Source organism: Canis aureus, chromosome X (genome assembly GCF_053574225.1).
Source record: "Canis aureus isolate CA01 chromosome X, VMU_Caureus_v.1.0, whole genome shotgun sequence".
Taxonomy (NCBI): Eukaryota; Metazoa; Chordata; class Mammalia; order Carnivora; family Canidae; genus Canis; species Canis aureus.
This window is the reverse complement of record NC_135649.1, coordinates 54,575,573-54,580,430: the sequence shown is the minus strand read 5'-3', so window position 1 is coordinate 54,580,430 and position 4,858 is coordinate 54,575,573. Positions and strand designations below refer to the sequence as shown.

At 41.3% G+C, this 4,858-nt stretch overlaps 1 pseudogene; it reads left to right on the top strand.

Annotated features, from left to right (window-relative positions):
* Window positions 1-1,278: 1,278 nt before the first annotated feature.
* LOC144308871 (pantothenate kinase 1 pseudogene) lies at window positions 1,279-4,584 on the top strand (annotated as a pseudogene).
* Window positions 4,585-4,858: the final 274 nt, after the last annotated feature.

Here is a 4,858-nt window from a genome sequence, read left to right as displayed (position 1 = left end):
AGGAAGAAGTAAAACATTCACTATTTACAGATGACAAAATACTCTATATGGAAAACCCTAAAGATTTCACACACACACAAACCTGCTAAAACTAATACACAAATTCAGCAAAGTCACAAGATAAAAAAAAATCAATGTGCAGAAATATGTTGCATTTCTATACACTAATGAACAAGCAGAAAGATAAATTAAGAAAACAGTCCCATTTAAAATTGCACCAAAAAGAATAAAATATCTAAGAATAAACTGAACCAAATATATTAAAGATATGTACTCTGAAAGCTATAACACTGATGAAAGCAACTGAACATGACACAAAGTAATGGAAAGACACTCCATGCTCATAGATTGGAAGAACCAATATTGTTAAAACTTCTGTAATACCCGAAGCATTCTAAAGATTTAATTCAATTCTTATCAAGATACCAACAGCATTTTTCACAGAACTGGAACAAAGAATCCTAAAATGTATATGGAAACACAAAAGGTCCCAAATTGCCATAGCAAATTTAAAAGGAAAACCAAAGCTGGAGTTATCACAGTTCTAGACTTCAATTGGTATTACTCAGATGTAGTAATCAAAACAGTATGGTACTGGCACAAAAATAGACATATAGATCAATAGAATAGAATAGAGAACACAGAAATTAACCCAAAATTATATGGTCAATCATCTGGCAATGTAGGAAAGAATATCCACTGGGGGATAAAACAATATCTTCAACAAATAATATTGGGAAGACTGGATAATTACATGCAAAAGAATGAAACTGGACCACTTTCTTTCACTATACCCCAAAATAAATTCCAAATAGATTAAAGACTTAAATGAAAGATCTGAAACCATAAAAATCTTAGCAGATAGCACAGGCAGTAACTTCTTTGACATCAGCTGTAGCAATATTTTTCTAGATATGTCTCCTGAGGCAAGGGAAATAAAAGCAAAAATAAACTATTGGGATTCCATTAAAATAAAAAGCTTCTGCACAGTAAATGATCAACAAAACTAAAAAGCAGCCTACTGCTTTTTATGGAATGGAAAAGATATTTGCAAATGACATATCCAATAAAAGATTAGTATCCAAAACTTACAAAGAACTTATACAACTCAACACCCAAAAAACAAATACTCTAATTAAAAATAGGCAGAAGACATGAAGGGACATTTTTCCAAAGAAAACATCCAGATGGCCAACAATTGAAAAGATTCTCAACATCACTCATCGCAGGAAAATGTAAATAAAAACTATAATGAGGTATCATTTCATACTTGTCAGAATGGCTGAAATCAAATACACAGAGACAATAAATGTTGGTGAGGATGTGAAGAAAAAGAAAACCACGTGCACTGCTTGTAGGAATGCAAACTGGTGTTGCCACTATGGAAAATTGTGTGGAGGTTCCTCAATATTAAAAAATAGCACTGCCCTATTATCCAGTAATCATACTACTGAGAATTTACCTAAAAATTACAGAAACATTAATTCAAAGGGATACATGCAACCCTATGCTTATAGCAGGGTTATATACAATAACCAAGTAGTGAAGCACCCCCAAATGTCCAACCATAGATAATGGAGATTATATATATATATATATATATATATATATATATATATAATTTTGCCATAAAAAAGAATAAAATCTTATCATTTACAATGACACTGATGGAGCTAGAGAATATAATGCTATGTGAAATAAGTCAGATAAAGACAAATATGATTTCTCCCATACATAGCATTTAAGAAACAAAAAGAAAATGAGCAAAGGGAAAAGGAACAAATCAAGAAACATACTCTGAACTATAGAAAGCAAACTGATGGTTACCAGAGGGGAGGTGGGTAGGGGAATGGGTGAAATTGGTGATGGGGATTAAGGAATGCACCTGTTGTGATGAGCACTGGGTAATGTATGGATTATTAAATCACTATACTGTATACCTAAAACTAATATAATACTAATATAATACTGTGTGTTAGCTATGTTGGAATTTAAAATAAAAAAAAATAGGGGCACCTGGGTGGCACAGTTAGTTAAGCATCCAATTCTTGGTTAACTTAATTGAAAATCTACACAGAATAGTCATGCTAGAAAATAATGTTGGTATAAGGACATGCCCTAGAATAGGAAGTGAAAGCCATTTTCCATCTTCTGTGCATTATGTAAGAAAGTGCCAACAAACATAGCCACTGGGTGCAATAGAGGACACAACAAGCTTTTGTTCCAATGGTCCAATGGTCAGAATTGTTCAGTAGTCCTTATCCAAGGGGAGATTTTTTTTTGTCATATGTAAATGATATGTATGTGTAATAAAAAGGAAGAGAGTCACTATAAGCAACATACATTCTGCTGGGCACATGACCAACTAACTCAAATGTTAGTTAACTTCTCTGGCCCTCAATTTTCTTGTCTCTAAAATCAGTTGTTCAAATATCCACTAAGGTCTCCCACCATTTATGAAACTTTATGGCTTTATTTGACTATGGATGAATATTTTAATACCAGTTACAGTGTAGATCTAAATGTGAAAAATAAAACTTTAAAACTTATAGAAAAAATAGATAAGGCTATATGACAAGGGGATAAAAAAGAAATGCATAGCAATACCAAAATAAGTAGAAACTTCTTCCACATTATTTTTTAAAAAGATTTTATTTATTTATTCATGAGTGACAGAGAGAGAGGCAGAGACACAGGCAGAGGGAGAAGCAGGCTCCATGGGACCCGATCCCCAGTCTCTAGAATCACGCCCTGGGCCAAAGGTGGCCTTAAACCGCTGAGCCACCCGGGCTGAGCCAGCAGGACTGCCCCTCCTTCCACATTATTAAGGCACATTGATAATAGTGAAAATATACTTGTATTTTCTACCTCTCAGTGTTCAATATTATTTTAGATCACCAAGAGAAAACCCTAGCACTTAAAATTGTATGAAGAGGGAGGCAAGGAAGCAGCGTTTTTAGTCGCGCGGCCCGAGATCAGGGGGAGGCAGGTTGTGGGGGCCCCGGCTGGGGGTCCGCGGGGATCCCCGGTTCCGTGCCAGGAGCCCGCATGCTCCCGGCGGCCGGCGCGGCGAGGCGGGCGCGCGGGGCAGAAAGCGGAGGAGCCGGGAGGAGCCCGTGGGAGAAGGGGAGGAGCGCCGGGCTCGCCATCCCCCGGCGCCGGCTCTGCGGCTGCTGAATCGGAAACCGCAGGGAGGATCCGGGGAAATAAAGACGCCCGAGAACGACCTCCAGAGAGGCCGCCTGAGCCGGGGCCCGCGCGCCGCCGCACCAGCCCCCGGCTTGGGTGACCCGGGCGGGCGGTCGGAGCACTCAGCCACGCACGCCCCGGGGGCCCCCGCCGACGCCGGCGCTGCAGCCAGGAACGCGCTGCTGCACAACGGCTTCCACCCGCCGCCAGTCCAGCCCCCGCGCCTCCCGCTCTTGCCAGAGCCGCAGCCGCAGCCACTGCCCCCTCAGCACGACTCCCCGGCCAAGAAATGCCGGCTGCGGAGGAGAATGAGCAAACACAGGCTGCCATTCCCATGGTTCAGCATGGATATCGGCGGAACGCTGATTAAAGTGGTCTACTTCGAACCGAAGGATATTACAGCTGAAGAGGAGCAAGGGGAGGTGGAGAACCTGAAGAGCATCATGAAGTATTTCACTTCTAATATGGCTTATGGGAAAACCGGGATCCGAGACGTCCATCTAGAACTGAAAAATTTGACCGGGTGTGGGCGCAAAGGGAACCTGCACTTCATCCGCTTCCCCGGCTGTGCCGTGCACAGGTTTATTCAGATGCGCAGCGAGAACTTCTCCAGCCTTCGCACCACCCTCTGCGCCACCGGAGGCGGGGCTTTCAAGTTTGAAAAGGACTTCAGAATGATTGCTGACCTGCAGCTCCATAAACTGGATGAACTGGACTGTCAGTTGACTCCGTCGGCTTCAACGGCAAGCCGGAATGTTACTATTTTGAAAATCCTACAAATCCTGAATTGTGTAAAAAAAAAAAAAAAAAAAAGCCTTATTGCCTTGATAACCCATACCCTATTTTGCCGGCGAACATGGGCTCAGGTGTCAGCATTCTAGCAGTATACTCCAAGGACAACTATAAAAGAGTTACAGGGACCAGGTAAACATGGTTTCTGCTGGGAGAACCTTTCTGTACTTAAACCCAGGCCTCTATGTTGAATACCAGTTTATAAAAAGATTATTTGTGTTGAGCACATTTTTAAAAGAAATAGCTTAAAAAGGATTTACTGCATGATATGTTAACATAGCAAGAGGATAATTTATGTGAAGATTCGTAAAACATAGTCCTTAGCCTGCTGGAAACTGGTCAGGTTGAGGGAAGAAGGCCACACCCACCAAAAACAAAAAGCAGTATGTGTTAAGTGCCAAATGAATGGCAGGGACCGGACCGTAGGATCCACAAGAAAGGGTGCTTGGGATGGTCAGAGAGGGCTTCAGAAGAAGCCTTCTTTTAGAATTTCCTTGGTGCCGAGCACAGGATGAATTGCTTAAAATCATCTGTCATTCCAACCAGTAAACCAAACTGGGTTTACCAAAAAAAAAAAAAAAAAGTTTTTTACCCTCGGTTAAATGTCTCACCTGAAAACTGGAATAGTTGGCACGCCTCATAAGGAATTTCGGAATACCACAGACAGGTTTAAAACAGCCCTCCAAGACGGGGAGAGTACCTGGTAGTTAGTGCGTTCGTGCCCTAAGGGCAGAGGCGCTCAGCTTCCAGTTAGTAGGGATCAGACATGAGAAGAGGATCCAGGATCAGAAATCTTTGAGACGTCCTTGTGTAAATGAAATTTTTAAAAGTTTTTCTTACTTGCAAGTGAATGATTTGGTGTGAAGTGTTTCTCCCA